At 42.6% G+C, this 18,670-nt stretch overlaps 1 protein-coding gene across 12 annotated transcripts in view; it reads right to left on the bottom strand.

Annotated features, from left to right (window-relative positions):
- Apbb2 (amyloid beta precursor protein binding family B member 2) overlaps positions 1-18,670 on the bottom strand; it is a 324,110-nt gene that overhangs the window by 205,875 nt on the left and 99,565 nt on the right. Inside the window, exon 1 of one of the 12 annotated variants that reach the window (XM_029545064.1) lies at positions 12,490-12,538. The exons of the other annotated variants lie outside the window; for them this stretch is intronic. The gene's annotated coding sequence lies outside the window, so the exon portion shown is untranslated. Of the gene's footprint in view, positions 1-12,489; positions 12,539-18,670 lie in introns of those variants that run through there. 12 annotated transcript variants of the gene reach the window in all.

The raw sequence follows: 18,670 nt of genomic DNA on the forward strand, positions 1-18,670 counted from the left end.
TTTTTAGACAGGGTTTCTCTGTATAGCCCTGGCTGTCCTGAACTCACTTTGTAGACCAGGCTGGCCTCGAACTCAGAAATCCGCCTGCCTCTACCTCCCGAGTGCTGGGATTAAAGGCGTGCGCCACCACGCCCGGCACACAAATAAATCTTAATTAGCTTCTTCTGATCAAGCAAGCTGCTAAATCAATTTATTTCATTTTAGCACTCTGGGGAAAACAGTGAGGAGTCAAATATAACCAGTCCCCCCAGTTGTTACCAGTTAGCACAGGGCAAAAGCAAAGGGTCCCTCGGACACCAGTGCCCTCAGGCAAGACAGTTCACAGTGGGTAAAGTCACTTGCCACCCAGTCTGATGGCCTCAGTTCAAGCTCCAAAACCCATTTATAGGGGAGAGAACTGATTCCTACAAGTTGCCCTCTGACCTCCATATATGCACCATTGTCTCTGTGTGACAGACATATCAACAAGAACCAATCAATGTAATTTTTAAAGTCAGCCATCTTTGTTTCAGATGTATAAATATCCCAGCTGTGTCCTATCTCCTCTTCTACGAAGCCCCAGTGCAGCATCTTTCAGGGGTTCTCATCCGATGAGCAAAGAAGAGAGAATGTACAGCATTTGAACCCCATTTCCATATATGCAGAGTTCCTCATTATGTGAGTTTTGCTAAGAGACGTATTTATGAACATAAAATAAAAAATGGCCAGGTACTCATCTTCCCAGAGTCCTTTGCAACTAAGACATGAGTACATGACTCAGCATTACACCAAGCAGGAATCTGGAGTCACAGGTATGAAGAGGCCACCTATAGCAGCAGGCAATCATCATGACAGGAGCTCCAGCAATACCCAGTGCCCAGAGGCAGCAAGAGCTGAAGAGACATGGTTGGCTTGGGGTGTCTGGTCCACATGGGTTGGCACTATAAACATCAGTATTCAGTACTGTCAACCCTACAGAGAACGAACCGCAATAGATGGATTGGGCAATAGGCTGGTTGTACAGTTTTCTAATCCAGAGCCTACTGGGGGTCATCAATAAATTTCCTCTTTTCTTCAAGCCCTCAGGCAGTCTCCGAGGTTTCTAGGTGTGAAGCCTGGCTTCTGTACTGCCTAGAAGGCACAGGGACAGAAGGGCAGCTAAAGGCAGGAAATGTTTGTGGTGCTTAAAATTCCAGAGCAGAACAGAGGACCGAGGGGAAAGGTCATGTTTAATATACAAATGAGGCTGTTTCTGGCATGCTGTAAGTTAAAGAAGTTTGTTTTTTTCATAGTTCTCTAGTCTTTGCCTCCTATATCTCTGGTGGGTAAATATCCCATTAATCATCACACTCCCAGGTTGAACTCTGATGGACTGCACATGACGCACTGTGAACTGCATACAATGGGAGGAGCCCCTCCCTGTTCCCTGCTAGCCAGGGAGAAGCAACGGGCGAGGAAGCACGTTTTTCTTTGCTTTTCTGCTTAGGCTCAGTTTTCCTTGAAATGAGGCAATTTGGAACCGGTGGTCAAGAAGTTCACGTGACGATAGAAATACAGACCGAGAGACGAGCAGAGATTTATGTTCAGCTGGGAGCCACCAACACTGCCGAAGAGCTGCACTCCTCAGCGCGGGGCACGGCAGCACCTTCACTTCCAAGGGTGAGAACACTGAACCCAGACAACGTATCTGCAGATAGGCTAAGGGCACGCACTCTGCAGATCAAGCTGGAAGCGCAGAGAGGCATCTCAGAATAAACCATGGATGTGACGACCGAACGGGCTTCGTACAAGTGTCAAATGCCTTAATAACATTAATAGAAATGAGGTCACAGAGAAAGACTCTGGTAACCGTTTGTCCCTGGAAACTGACTTTGTGACAAAGAACAGCTAATTTTTGTTCATTGCACAAGACAATACACACTCTATAAAGAGTTTACAGAACAAATACATTTAAATAAATAAATAAAAACAATACACACTCCATAAAGAGTTTACAGAACAAATAAATTTAAATAAATAAATAAACCAAACAAACTCAGTGAATACATTCCAGTTTCTTTACTGTGGTATTTCCCTTAAAGACTTGCCAAGAGATCAGACCAGTTCCTCAGTCAGAGCAGTCAGGCTAAAAAATCATTCTTGGGGGCAGGGGACAATTTTATTTAGGATGGTGATGTAAATCCTACTTCAAATGCCATCAACTGCCAGGCCATCTTCTCTATATTCTCCCTGTGCTGTGAGTCCTCTTGAAATATCTAATGGCCAGGAGACAGTTTCACTCCACAGCTGTCCAGATGAGTTCGTGTCATACTCGCATGGTGTGTGCGTGCGTGTGTGTGTGTGTGTGTGTGTGTGTGTGTGTGTGAGTGTGCATGCAGGGACTAGAAGTCAGTGCTGGTGTCTCCTACATCACTAATCTGTTAGGACAAGGTCTCTCACTACAGCTGGAGCGCACGGATTGGCTCCAGTATCTGGCCAGCTTTAGGAGTAGTCCTGTCTCCTCCTTTGGCTGCTCCAGAGGGCTCAGCTTGGGTATTAGGGGATCCAAATGTTGGCCATCACACTAACACAGCAGTTACTTTACCAATTGGGCTATCTCCCCCACCCCACCCCCAGTCTGCCTGCATGTTTTACAATTTTTATTTTTTAAGTGAGTATATAATGTAAAGTTTTCCCCATGGCATTTGCATATATACCTTTGGTTATCATCTCTACTATTCTCCTCCACGCCCCTTGGCACCTCCCACAGAAGTAGCTGCCTTTCCTGCTTCCAGTTGCCTGTGCCATATCACCCCTCCTCCTCCAAACCTCTTCTTTCCCACTTATGGTCCCCACTTAGTGTCATAACCAATGGTCACAGTCACATCACACATGTAAACATTAAAAGCAAAGAGCCACACACAGGAGAGGGCAGCAGGTGTCCTTCTGGGTCTGAGTCACCTCATTTAGTATAATCACTTCTACAGCTGTCTATTTTCCTGTGGATTTCACCATTTCAGGTTTATTTGTGGCCTAATAAGATTCCAATATGTAAGTGTTCCATCATTTATCTGCTGATGGGAGTCTATAGTAATTCTGCTTCCTTGCTATTATGAATAGAGCCACAATACACACACACACACACACACACACACACACACACACATGCCTGTATCAAGAAGAATGAATGAATTCAGCAAAATTGCAGGATATGAAATAAATGTATATGCAAAAATCAGTTGTATTTCTATATAATAACAACAAATAATTTTTTTTTTATACAGGGGGAAGCCTGATCTAAAAACTATTACTTCATGATCAAAAGGAATTGAGGAAGAGGCAAACAAATGGAAAGGGAGAGTATGTGCATAGATTAGAAGACTTCATATTAATTACATGCCAGTACTACCCAATGAACTGTGAATTCAATATAATTCCTATCCAAAACCCCAAATGCTTCTTGCAGAAACTGAACTCTATGCACATTCTCTCTTTTGAAAAATTGTATGGTTACTGGCCATGCAAACAGATGGCAAAACCTGGACAACACAGCCACTTCCCATGCGGCCCACCTTCCTCAATACTAGTCTGAGTTCCGCACCTTCGCCTACTGGTAGCTAATGAGCGAAACAGTTCTTTGAGGATTTGTTAACGTCGTATATCTCCAACATGATTAAACTAACTCACCTCTCTCCTAGGAAGGGTGCGCATGGGATGCTTCTACATTCATACTGGCTTGTGGACTGTTGCCGCTGCTATCCCATCCATACAGACAGCAGTGGGGTGGTCCACGTGAGATGGAGTTCCTACTGTCAACCATTCAGGGATGAGGCAGATCTCAGGTATGAAGTGGGAGCCAGCAAGGGGAGACTTCAAAAAAGGAAGCCGGATGTCCTCTCCCTGCTCTGCAGCACCCCAACTCTTTGCTGCCTAGATTCTTTATCTTGTGACAGTCTCTTCTGTGGGTAGAATCAGGTGGTCTAGCCTAGAGACCTGATAAGTATGGGATCTTGAAAGCCTACCTAAGGATGGATCTAGGCCTATAACTTTAGACTCTAAATCTTGTTAAGTCATGAAACCCAGCTTCTTGCGGGGGGGGGGGGGGATTAAAAACTTGTTTCCAGATGAGGATTGGAATGGAAAATGGAAATGCCCGGCAACATGACTGGCATGGCCCCCAGGGGATGGGGACCCTTTGGGACAGAAGTCAAGCGCAGAGTCCAGGCTTGCTTCAGCATATAAGTGTTTTCCTTCCCCAATCATCACAGAAAAGAGTCATTCATTTAACTGGGAAAAACCTCAGAATCGCCTGCAAACAAGCCTATGCTAAAAAGAAAGCTAGACACTGATGACTCAGGTCAGGTCAGCTGGCATTCAGGTGGGTGGGGGTCGGGCATGCTGACCATTCAGAATTGTTGACAGCCGGCATCTATTCAGATTACTAGAGACTGCCTGTTAGTGATCTCCCGTCGCACTCACTCTTCCAACAGTTGTGCATCTCTCCATCCTGAGCCTAGTAGAATACTGGATGTAATATTTTTTGCAGATTTGGGAATTAAGAAGCATACTGTTGGAAGCTGAGCAGCAGATATTTGTACAAGCTAGAAAGTCAGGAGAAGGACCCTTTCACAAATAGCCAAGGGCTAAATCAAAACTTAATTCAAGGTGATCAGGACTTCAGGATTATCTAGAAACTGTCCCTTTCTCTAGAAGTCTAATCAGCTTTCGAAGACAACACCTCAGGGGACAAGTAAGTATAGGACCTGAAGATGAATACATCTCTGAATTGAAAATATTAAGATGGAAAATGCTAATCAAACACACCTGCTTAATCCAATTTAAAAAATCTGATACTGAAATGTTTTTTAAAAGATCTATTGTTACATTGTGTGTTGCGAGTGTTTGCCTGTTTTATGTCTGTGCTCATGTAGTGACCACAAAAGGAGGCCAGAAGAAGGTGTCAGATCCCTGGAATAGAGTCCCGGATGGTTGTAAGCCACCATGTTAGTGCTGGGAATCGAACCTGGGTTCTATGGAAAAGCAGCCACTGCTCGTACAACCACTGAGCCATCTCTTTAGCCCCTATACTGCAAATTCTGTTAAGCATTACCTAAATACAAAAGCTCACAGCCATGTATGTGAACTATAAGGGCAATTCAACATTATTAACTCGGAGGAAAAAAAAAAAAAGCCAGCGTATACTCTATGAAAGCTCATGGAGTCACTAGACAGTTCATGGGATTAAAGTGCTAACACGAACCCCAACAAAAGATATAGCTAATGTAAAATTCAGGAGAATTTTTAATTTTAACTATTTTCCCTCCAGTCATTTCTTTGAACCTGACAAAACCTTTGTTCTAAAACATAATTATTATTTTTTTAATGTTCTACTTTGAAATGCATCTGCAGTAGAACAGCATTGGCAAGGGAAGACTGAGACTCAATGAAAACCGGGAATCAGGCTTTCGAGGAGGGCGTTTGAGTTCCTACACACAACCCATCATCCCGTAACCTTTAGATGCCCTTTCTTGATGGTTCTGCCAGCAACCAGCTGCAATTACAGTTCTTTTTTAAACAACTGATTCTCCCCCACATCTGACTCTCTTAGCTCTGAGCATCTTCTTTTGTTTTTTTCCTACTTGTTACATGATATCAGAAACCATTCTGATGTCATTGTACCGACAATACATTCACATTGTGTTAGTTGTCTGAACGCCATAAAGATTTTAGGATACGGAGCACTACACATGCTCTATTAGTGGGGATCCATTGAACTTATCATCTAAAGCAGGTTCAAAAAATTATACCGGAAGAGCAAGGGCGGCTAGGACTGCATGACCCGCATGGCCAACCAGTGTACTAAGAAACCACACACTATCCTCCGCAGCAGAAGCTGGGAAAACTAGTATAAAGAGCATAGTGTCTAGCTTGGGGGCTGAGAGGCTCCTGCATAGGCAGGAAATTCGAAGAGCCACTCTAGAAAGTAAAGAAAAGCTGCAGTCTCTCCGAAGTACTGAAAGCCAATGGTGTTCCCAGCTGACCACTGCCCTGCCCACCCTAGGCTTAAACATGGTTTGTACATATAAAGTCTACCATCACATGTCACCATCTGTCTGTGCTTCTTCTCTTCTGGTTTGTCTGCCACCACCCTGGTCCAGCCTACACTCCTTCCCCAACCTGTGAGTTTTCTTTCTCTCCTCTGCTTTCCTTATTTTACTCCCATCGCTGAGTCGCCAGAACCAGTTGCCAGGCACCAGCTGTATACCCAGCAGCAGGCTGAGTTACGCCAATTAAATGGGGTGCTCAGAGCTGGATAAAACGTTCTCCTCTCCAGAGAACTGTCCATAAGTTATTTGTCTGCCAGACATTTTACATCTCAGAGACAAGCATCACCCAGACCTCCCGTGAGGAGATGAAGCCACAGCGAGTGCATGGTTTTCCAGTTTATTTTATGGCCTGACTCAAAATAATGGAAAGTCTGTTTCCACACAGTAAACAACATTCGAAGTTCTCTGAACCAAGATGCCGTAGCCTTTGGGGGGGAACAGTATGTAATACCTCTTTCCTGAAACTTCTTTCCCCGTAGATCTTGGTGAAGGACCAGCTGTAAGTCTTACTCACTGGGGAATTGTCAGCACCTTGCAGAACACCTAGCACCAAACACCCACTTAACACCTTAACACCTGCTGAGTACATGACAATTGAGGGGCTATGGCTCAGTAGATCAATTCCTCAAGATCTTGACCCTGTTTAATATTGCATCTTTAAAAGCATTCCCAGCTGGAGAGGTGGGTCACGGGTAAAAATGTTTGGATTCAAGTGATGGGACCAAAGATTGGAATCTCTGCACGCACACACACACACACACACACACACACACACACGCACAAGCATGTAAAAGCAACCCCATTATGCTAGCTGTTAGGAGACAATCAAAACCCCAAATCGAATCCCCTGACACTTGATAGCCATGTGACCTTGATTATGCTGTCTAACTACATTCTAAGACTACTTTTCTTATCAATAAACGAGATCCAGCTTGCAAGGCTCTACGGTACTTGTGAGATGCATAAACAACTTATGTAAAACCTTGCTGAATGAAATTATCTGCCATTCTATTCTGCATCTCCAGAACAAAATGCAACTATCAAAATCTAATTTGCCAAAGCTGGAGTTCATTTATGCAACAGATATGCATCAAGCTCTGGCAATATACAACTGGAGTCGGCCGGCTCTTCAACATGAAAGGAATAGTTTAACTTCTGCCTTTCAGGACAGGAGACAACAATTAGTTTACACGGACAGGAGAAAAGTGTATAATCCGACCTTATTTTCTTTATTGATGCATTAAAGGATTACCCAGTTACAGCAGGCTGGAGTGGTTTGTTTGTTTTGTTTTGTTTTGTTTTGTTTTATAACAGTGTACTGGATGGTTTTGTGTGTCCACTTGACACAGGCTGGGGTTATCACAGAGAAAGGAGCTTCAGTTGGGGAAATGCCTCCATGAGATCCAGCTGTAAGGCATTTTCTCAACTAGTGATCTAGGGGGGAGGGCCCCTTGTGGGTGGGACCATCTCTGGGCTGGTAGTCTTAGGTTCTATAAGAGAGCAGGCTGAGCAAGCCAGGGAAAGCAAGCCAGTAAGGAACATCTCTCCATGGCTTCTGCATCAGCGCCTGCTTCCTGACCTGCTTGAGTTCCAGTCCTGACTTCCTTTAGTGATGAACAGCAATGTGGAAATGTAAGCCGAATAAACCCTTTCCTCCCCAACTGCTTCTTGGTCATGATGTTTGTGCAGGAATAGAAACCCTAAGACAGACAGGAATCAAACAATGGAGGAAAGCAACCTAATAGTGGTTTTTATAGTCCACAAGTATTGACAGCTCTGTCTGTCTGTCTGTCTGGCTGGCTGGCTCTTTGTGCGTGTGTGTATGCTTGCGTGCATGTACATGTGTGTGACTGCATGTGCATGTGTGTATATGCATGCATACGTGTGCATATATGTGTGTGTGAGTGTGTGTTGCTCATTATTGAGGGTCATCCTCTACCACTCCCCACGTATTTTGTGAGAAAGGGTCTCTAGTGAATGTGGAGCTCACTGATTGACTAGACTGGCCAGTGAATTCAGGGGTCCTCCTATCTCTTCTCCAAGGGTTCAGGTCCACAGGCCTGCACTACCACACTGGTGTCACATGAGTGCTAAGGGGTCGCAACTTGCTTTTTTTCCCCAGTCAATGATGCATACGAAAGATAAAGTTTTTGCTTTAAAAGAGCAAAAATGGAAATGCCGCAGAGTAGAAGAATAAGATCTGGTGAGTCCATCCAATGGCACTGCTTTGTCCAATAATCTATCCTAGAGAAATCTCAACATGAAGAAATGTGATCCTTGTGCAAACTCTAATCTATGGGAGAAAGGAAATCTGGCACTGGCCGCTGTTGAGTTGATTTTCTGGTGGGGAAACGGCCATGTTCTCTGAGGCTCACTCTGGCACTGTTTCTCTCCTTGGGGCCCTCAGTGACCCATGGGAGTTAGGAGCTTCTTGTCTTCTATTTCCAGAACCCCTGAGCTCAGACACCTATATAACGTTCCCTTCCCCTTCACCGATGGCAGCACAGACAAGCTAGCCCTCCCCTGAGGCTACTTCCCATCTCGGTTCACTGTCAATCCCTTGGTAGATATAGGAAACTTGACATCTCTAAAACCCCGAGAACACTGAGCAAATGTAGCATTTTCCATTCTCGTAAAAGCCACCGCTTCCTGCTCTCCTAGGACATTCAGGGCAGAGTCTCCAAGGTGTGCTGTGCTGAGGGAGACACAGAAGCTAGGAGACAGCGCAAATTTGGTCTTCAAAACAGCTGAGGGCTGGCACAGCATGGCACGGCATGGCACGACACGGCACGGCATACAACATTGTTACATCCCAGCCTAGAAGCTAGCGACCATTGCCCACTGAAAGGTACATAAGTAAAAGTGGTTTCCATCTAGATAAGGTGCTTCTTCCCCTAAAATCCTAATGAGCCACAAGCCCATTCCCACAGCCTGAATCACTTGAACTAATAGTGATCCTACTTGAAAAATGTATGACCTCACTTTATACATAGTCATGTATGTATGTGTGCCTGGAATTAATTGCATTTAGTTTATCAATCCCATGTTTAAATTACCCCCCCACCACGCATACACTCACACTCACACAGTAGTAGACATGAAACACTTAAGAAAATAATATCAAGAGACATGAGCGTTTAAAAGGACAGAGATGTTCAATTCCTGACTCAGTGCAGAGGGTATGAGTCCATGAATGCCACTTGATTTGTAGTAAAATGTCTCACTGAAGAACATCCAGTGTGCTACTTGTTGGGTGGTCCATGCTAAACAAACGTTATTTGGTGTCTGAATTTGAAACCCATACTTTATGGACTTTATGAATAATGGACTCCTTACCTAATACCTGGCATTTAATAGTGGGTCAACAAATATTTGCTTACAAATTCACTGAAAGTTGAGAAATCATGCAAGGTGTATACAACCTTTTACCTCTCTGTTCAATGCCGATTGCGAGTTGCTCCGTGAGAAAAGTACGTCCCACCACTGGCCAAATGTTCCTTGGCTGCCATTGCTTTATTGCAGACAGCTGGTGTGTTTGGAGAGAGAAATGCACTGGTAGACTTCTAACATGTCCAGAAATACCGCTAAGGGTAGCAGAGCGGAAGCACATGATGAAGGGACTGCAGAAGATGCTAAAGAAATAGACATGTGCCACACAGTGACCAAGTTCTGACCACATACTTAGTTCTGCAAGCCTCCTGGTGAGAATGTGTCTTGTTATCGTAAACATGGTAGGAATTTTAGAATATAAACCCTACTCTCAATAAAGTAGCAGCTCCCATGATTATGCTTCTTTCTGAAGGCCAGGGCAGCCTTCAAGCAGACAGAGGCTGAGATCCAACATGTTTCCCTTGCATTAAAAATGGTATCACGGTTAATGTTTGTTAACATGGGCATTGTTTGTAGCTTCATGGGAAATGCAGGTTCTTAGACAATGCGTAGCATATACTGTTATTATTATTATTGACATAAAATAGACATATATGTATTAAATAGGATAGCAGAACAACTTTGTTTTTGCTTCTTTTCAAAGAGCCTGTGGCGATGTTTTGAGCATGTCTCCATCTGTCACCAAGACAGGCTCCTTCTCCAGTAATTAAGTCAAACATTGAAACCAAGAAGATCTTCCTCTAACTTGGGTCCACTGTTGTTTTCTTTCTTGGACTCGAGTCTGCTCTACTTAGTCCAGGCTCGGCCTCACTCCCAGACCTCCCGACTCGGCCTCCGACGGAGGGCCGGGACTACGGGCATGCCACCACGTTCCACTAGACAAGAAAGGCATTGAAAATAGATCTGTGGGCGAGCAAGATGGCTTAGTGGGTAAAGATGTCTGCCACCAAGTCTGACGACCTGAGTTTGATCCCTGAGGTGCACACAACGGAAAGAGAAAACCTACACTCAGAAGTTGTCCTCTAAGTTCTACATGCTTCCCACGGCACACACACTTCCCAGCCCCCATCCCGCCACATACATAATAATACAAAGCAATTTTAAAAATTCTTCAAAAATAAAATACATGTAATTAACAAATGTTGAATATAAAAGAAGAGATTTGGGGGGGTGGTGATGGTTTGGTTTCATTTGTTTTTTGGAGACAGGGTTTCTCTGTGTAGCCCTGGATGTCCTGTAACTCACTCAGTAGTCCAGGCTGGCCTTGAACTCAGAGATTTACCTGCCTCTGCCTCCTGAGTGCTGGGATTAAAGGCAAGCGCCATCCTTCCCACTCACTCCCACCACCCAGCCAGAAAAGTTTTTTTTTGGTTTTTTTTTTTGTTTTTTAAATGGAAGATTTGTTTAGGCTGTTTAATTTCCTCCAAAAGAACTGGCCGTATGCTTGATTACCTCTTATAGTTTCCAAAGTAATCTCAAGAAGGTGCTTATGACATTAATAAATTTGAAAATGAACGGCTCCTCCCCCACCCTGCTCCTTTCCCGTTAGCCTCTTTGTAAGTAGTCCCAGGCCTTGCTTCATGAGTGGGTCCTCTCTGGATGGAAGCCTTCATGTTCTTGTTGCTTTGAGGCAGCCTTTGTTTTTAATCTAAGAGTAATTGCGAACATGCTGCCATGCATACCATGTCCCCTCACATCACAAAGCTTAGTACTAAGCAGGAATCTTTTGATACAGTCCCTCTGGTAACACAAGGGATGTCTTTAGCTTGCCACTATGAACCCAAGTCCACAGATACTTGCCTCTACAAAATAGAATAAAACTTTCACAACAATACCACAATGTGTCCCAAAAGGGAGTATTTTGGAATAAGGGAAGGAAAATTATTTCACAAGAGACTGCACTGGATTTTAAAGAAATGCTAAATTCTTTGGGGAACGGTGTAAGTGCCTTGCTTTCTGGGAACAGTGTCTTCTGACAAAGACACCACTGCAAAGGCCTAGATCCTAAAACCCAGAAAATTATCTTTTTGTCTTTTCATTCCATTTCTACAGATGAATTGGTGCCTTCCATCACAATCCTCTTGTGAATATTCTCCCATGACAGAATAAAAATACAACACAAAGGGGGTCCTTTGAAAACTAATATGTAATTATACAATATTCAACTAAATAAATTCCTATAATTTTGTATTTCCCAACAACATTATTTCACTACTGCAAATATTTCACTTTAACAAAAAAAAAAAAGAAAGAAAAAAAAACATTTTTGTGAAAACTTTCAAAGTTCTTATTTTCTGATGGATTTGTATTTAGAAATTTGAAAGTAATTAGAATTAGAAATTACATTCATGTATATATACAACATATGGGCATATATACATAGAAATATTAATACACATATTTAAGTAAGCCTCATAATTAATAGTCTTACTTTATTATCATCATTACTTAAGGCAATACACAATTTAATAATAAAGTTTATAGTAAACATAATAAAACCTATGATGTTTGATTTTATGTATGAGGATTCTATTTTTTAAAAATTCTCTTTCCACTCTTGCTCTCTTGCCTCCTTGCTCCAGTTCTGTCCCCTTGACCCTTCCTCCTTCCCTCCTCATTTCTTCCCCCCATCCCCCACGGGCTCATGGCCAGCCTCTACTCCTCTACTCTGAGCAAGATGGCTCAGGTAGTAAAAGCTATTGCTGGGCAAACCTGAGAATCTGGGTTCACTCACTGGACCACACAGTCAAAGAGATGAAGAGAACCCATGTCCAAAATTGTCCTCTGACCTCTACACATGTGCAGTAGCACACACATGCCTGCATTCACACACACATGTCACATACATATGCCTGTTCTGTATATGTGTACATGCGTATCTGTAAAACACAAATGAGACAACACAGACAGTCTAGATCTCATCACTTGAAAGTTTCTTTTTAAAAGTCTCCTGACACCCGTCCTAACTAAAACCCATTAAAAGCAAATAAAATTGACTATGCCATGAATAAAACCAGAAAAACCACAGACCCACCTCGGCCATTCTGAGAGAAGTAGCGCAGAACGTTAAAATGAGAGTGAACAGTGACTTCTCTTTTTCCAGATCTTTGGTACAAAGATCAAAAGGCAAGCTCTCTCTTTCCACAGAGTCTGCTAATTAATAACAATCATGCAAGGAGGTCAGACAGTCCAAATATAAGTACAAATTCTGTAGAAGGGAAAAATTTTAAATTCCAAGTCAAATTAGAAATTATAAATCAAAATGCTCCTGCTGATTCTCAGAGTATTTCTGCATAATTAAAAGTGTGGTTTCACTGGATGTGAAATAATGATGTGCACATGCTAATTCTGTTCACAACACACTAACAGGGCTTTCTAAGTCTAGGTAGCATTAGACCCATTATCTTATCAACGTTTCTTAAGCGGGAACTCTCAAGGACTCTTGGCAACTGATCAAGTTAAAAAAACATTTTTCTGGGGATCTGCACATCTAACCATACTGTGTTTGGGATAGGAGAGAGGGTCTTCTGAAATCACACTTGACAATCAATCCCCTTCAAGGTGAGCATCCCATGAACACAGAAGGCTATAAACAGCAGTGAGCAGTAACAACCTAAAGAAAACCTAAAGAAAATGGAGGCTTTCGAAACGTTCCTTGGGCGCATGTGTCTGAGCACCCTTCACTTCTATGGGTGTGAAAAGGACAGTTTTCGATGTTTTCTGTGAAAACAGGAAACACAAAAATTCTGCATGATTCACCTCTCTTAGAGCCAGTGAGGCAGCTCACTGGGTAAGGATGCTTGACACTATGCCAGGTGACCTGATGTCACCACCCAGGATACACATAGTGGGAGAAGAAAAACAACCTCCACAAGTTGGCCTCTGACCGCCACATGTATGCTATGGCACATGTGCATGGACATACATACATACATACTCACAACAAACAATGTAAAAAATTTACATTCGCTTAACACGTAAGTTAGTTCTCCAGCAACTGTACAAGGAGATAAATAAGTAATAAAACATTAATTAGCACAACATACAGAAGCCACAAGTAACCTAAGGCCTAAAGTCTGTACCCTCCTCTGGTGGTGCTCCCATCTAGGCCTTGCATTAGATGACCTAAGATGCATAATAAATGCAGGTATAAGCCACAAGACCCTGAGAAATCAGTGGGCCAGAAAGAGACAGGTTGCTGGGCCATCACAACCACCAAACAGCAGCCACTCCCTAAATACCAACGTAAGCATCGTTTATATTACTGTCACCGTTATAGTCAACATTTACGTACTGTTATTCTTATGTCAGATTGTCCTCCACATGCTTTTAGCACAGGAATTCTACCCAGATGGGGATGGGGGACTGCGCATGCCAGTCTGCTGGACTTCCTGTTTCACCACACGATGCGCAGGTTCCTGCTACAGCAGCTATGGATGTTGCGAGGGAATGTTCAGAGCACATGTGTGTGTGTGTGGTTTCACTCTTAGAAACACTAGCTCCTCACAAAAGACTGCACCCAGGTACCCAAGGACAGCTAGAACGTGCACAGCCCAAGCCTCAGGTACCTATGAGCTAACTAAGGGTCCCATGCATGGTCAGCCACACCCACCTAAGGGTCCCAAGTGTGGTCGGCCACGCCCATCCACACCTGGTGGTCTAACTTTCCAAGTAATTTCAGATAGCCCACTGTCCCCTAATTGACTACAATCCACAAGTCCTAACACTTCAAGGCACAGGCTCAGTATACACGGCAGGTGATAAAGCACATGAAGCACACACACTTATTGTATTACTTATTTCTTACTCACTTGCTTAAAATAGCCATACACTTTTCTAAACACTGTGACCAAACCCCATAAGCACTGTGGGGTTTGCAGAGGATGTGTTCTTTAGAGCAACATCTAATAATATTTGTGAGCAAAGCCAACTACATATATGGATACGTGTGGCCTATCCAGAGAGATTAAATTATGATTTATCTTTTGTCATATTTAAGTGATCACCGTGGTACCATAATTTTTTTTTTAGGATTTCGATTTATAATGTTCATAGCTACTAAGAATACTTAAGGGTTAGTTATAGAGAAAATTTACTTGTGAGAAATCCCCTAATAATGTTAAGACAGACGAGGCATCAGTGAGCTGTCAATGCTTCATTCTGAACAGACCACTATGAATATGGTATTGCAGACTCTAGCTGACCACACTGCTTGGCTATGATCGATAAGAAGGAGAACCCAAAAGGCCAAAAGGGCTAAGTTCTCATTCCTTAAAAATCAATACACACTTTTAAAGAATGAATTTTCTTTAAAAGTTTTCAAGACACACACAAAAAGGATATATACAAAAAGAAGTTTGTAAATAATTTTTAAATTTAAATAAACAAAAATTACATAATATTTTAAACAAGTTAAAAATGTAAATATGCCAAAAAAAAGAAGAACTTTTAAAAATATGTAAAATGCCGACTGAGGTGGGAAAATATCTCAAGGAAAAGCAAGCAACAAAAAACACACTCAAAAGCCATCCCTATGGTACTTAAAGTATTATGCCTAGGGAAAAAAATCAGAAGGAGAAAAAAAAAATTGCATTTGAAAACATGGTGGCTACAGAGAGCAGAACTGGAACAAGGTGACTTTTATTTTCTTCAAATTTGGGGGAAATTCTCCTTTGACGCCCATTTTTATGTCACCGGTGAGAGCAGCCATGACCAAGGAGCACAGAGAGTTTCCTTGTCGTGGAAAGTCAAGCCCCCACCCAGCTGGGAGGCCTGGTCTTTCCACTCCTTTTCTACTTCGCTGTCAAAGTCAAATATAGTCCCAACAGGGGTGTTTAAAGTGCATAAAGCCACTACAGAGGCCAAAACATAATCTGCTTTTACTGGCTCCAACAGTCAGGGACTTAGTAAAGTCCAAATGAAAGATTCTTTTTCAGCTTGGATATGACTATTTACTATACCCAAGCTGTCTGAGTGCCCAAAATTTTGTCCTGAATAAAGACACTGTGTTCTGGATAGACTGCCTTCAAATAAGGTCGAGATGAGACACAGGCAAGGAAAGATGGCCAGAGGCAAACCTAAAACTTTAAGCAGGAAGAAAAGAGAGGTTGGTCATGTAACTAACTCATTACAAGTTCAGAGGAACTTGGCAACATTGAAATTTTCTCCACAAAAAAATTGAAACATTTTTGAAACAGTCTCAACTTGAACTCAAGACGCTCCAGCCTTAGGTTCTCAGATTCCGGGATACGCTTGTGCTACCATATTCGTCTAATGCCAAAATAATCCATATGCAGTAGACAGTGACATTTTAGTCATGAGTGTGGAAACTTAATCCCACACCATGACCTCACATAACAACTAGGCTTTGGAGATGCACCGAAGTTAAGGGTCAATCCGGGGCAATCTGCCAAGCCTGTGGTGACTTCCCTCACCTGTGACTGGATCATTTTTCCAGCGCTACTGCTGGGGGTGGGGGTGGGGAACACTTGGTCCCAGGCTGTGCTTTAACAGTGACTCTTCATCCTTAAGAAACTGCTGAGGATTAAGTGGTAGTAACCACACCAGGAGCTGGGAGGGGCAGGGCCCAGGTTACCAGCACCATCTAAGCCAGTCAAAACTCCAGCACTGACAGGCAGGGGGCTCACGAGGCCCTGCCCCAGAGCTGAGAAGCTATGGGGAAAGGGTGGCCATTTTTCTACAGTAAGGCAGGAACTGGTAAGTTGCCCATGCTCCAGAAGCTAAGCCTACACTACACTCATTGCAAAGAGCCCTGGTTAAACTTGAATGGTTGTGGATGGAAAGAGACATGAGCGCAGACTTGCACTGAAGGAGAGAGGCAGCAAGAGCTACCTCAGAAGGGGCAGGGGCGGATAAAAGGAGGCAGCTGGGAGAGCATAAAAAACACAGGCAAAACTGTCAAAGAATACACTTTAAAAATATCTTTTAAAGCTACTGATTGTGTTTGGGTTTGGTTTTTTTTTTTTACAAACTTACAGAACATTTTTAAAGGGCATAATTAATAATCATGTCCTTGCAAAGCATATAGCAGGTATTCCCTGTCTTTGCTTTAACTTCCCAAGATGCTAGCATAGATGAAAACAAACACAAAACCTTCATATTTCAGACTTTTGTTTTTAAAGGTATTTTCAAGGATTCCCCTGCCAAAATACTGGCTTCATGTTTAGTTTATGTTAAAAAAAAATAAGAGTTGTAAAGCACATATTTTGATTATCCTATTACATTTTTAAAAGAAATTTGAGTTCCAGAAATATCAGTCCGTCCAAGGTCAAGGTTTTCCTTGGAGATGTTATCACAACAAATGCGTGCTGATTGATTTGGGAAATGATTCCAAAGTTTCCTAGCTTTCATATTTCAAAAGTTGCTGTCTAAAATACTGCACATATGCACTTTCGATGACTAATGATCAAATACTCTCATCAACAAGCAAATTCACAGACTCGATCTTTTCACGGGTGTTTAAAATAAAAGCTGCAAACCTTCATCGTTTAAAGAAGAGACACTGAAACACGCACCCATCTATCCGGGCCCAACACTGACAGAAAATACTCAACGTTTGCATCCCGAGAGTCAGCATGTGTGATGCTCAAGAGTTAAACATCTTCTTGCTGCTACTGAATATAAAAAAGGGCAACCGAGCTTTAATCTGTCTGGAAAACAAGAAGTAAGTATTTCCTCGGACTCTCTAGTGACATCCTGGGCAGAATTCCAGTGTGCTCTCAATTGGTCTCTGGCAAGTGCCCATCCTCCCTTAAGCATCCTTCTGCCACCTCTGGTGCACAGTCCCAAGTCTCTGCTCTGCATGGCCTTCTTCATCCTTTCCTACCATTAACTCCCAAAGCCACAATGGAAATGATCTACCAGTGGGTGATGGAGAGGACCTAAACAAGCTAACATGAATCTATTTAAAAAAAAAAAAAATCCAGCCACCCTGATCTTGATTTAAACATTTAGCTCTCTAGGGAATTAAAAACAAAACAAAACAAAACAAACAAACAAAATTAGCTGGGTCTAAGTCAAGAATAAGAAAAGCACAATGGGGCTGGAGAGATGGCTCAGCCATTAAAGGCTAGGCTCACAACCAAAACTATAAGAAAAGCACAACATAAATCTAGAATATCTCACTATACCAGCAAGAAAAAGGATGCTCCAACAGTGTACAGATGTGACAAAAGTACACTGGAACTGGTTGGAAGGGGCACCTCCTGGCCAAATGCAGGACAGTTTGAACAACATAAAGAAAGAGTAATATTGAACCAGCAAGATGGCTCAAGAGGTAAAGGCACTGACCTCCTGAGTTTGAGTCCCAGAACCCCCCATGAGGGTAGATGGAGAGAGATGACTGCATAAAGTTGTTCTCTGTCCTACACACAGTCACAGACAGACACACACATATACACATACACATGATATTGATGAATTATAATGCATCAACACACACACACACTAAAATCCCCATCTTGTCACCAGCAATGTAGCATCTGATTAAGCTACCAAGGATCATGAATAAATGCTAAAACTGTTAGAGAAAGACTACTCAGAACACAGTTCTCACAGTCCAAAGAACCACTCCACAGGGTGCCTATCTCTTTCCCAGGAGAAATGTATCCCTGCCATGTAGACCTCTGGAAGATCACGTCAACCAAGTGAAGCTCGGCATAATCAGTCAGAAGATAAACGCTGTACCAATGTGTTTATTTACCTGAAATCGTAAGGTAACAATGAAACACAATCAGACTGTGACTCATTCTATCAGATGAATGTAAAGGTACTTTCTAAGGCAGTGACAGACTGTTCCACCTTCCTCATGCTGTGACCCTTTAATACAGTTCCTCATGCTACAGTGACCCCTAACCACAAAATTAATTCATTGCTACTTCATAACTGTAATTTTGCTACTGTTACAGATCATAAAGTAAATATCTGTGTTTTTCAATGGTCTTAGGTGACCACTGTGAAAGGGCCACCTGACCCCCAAAGGGGCCACGAACAATAAAAACTAAACAAACTTAGGGTGACTACTCTAGATTAAAGGAAACTAAAGAGACAACATGCAATGAAGGCTGGTGGCTGTGTCCTAATATGGATAAGGTGTTAGAAACCTTAACGAGATAATTAGATAGATTTTGTTTGTTTGTTTGTTTGTTTTTTCAAGACAGGGTTTCTCTGTGTAGCCCTGGCTGTCCTGGAACTCA

Source organism: Mus pahari, chromosome 13, assembly GCF_900095145.1.
Source record: "Mus pahari chromosome 13, PAHARI_EIJ_v1.1, whole genome shotgun sequence".
Lineage (NCBI taxonomy): Eukaryota > Metazoa > Chordata > Mammalia > Rodentia > Muridae > Mus > Mus pahari.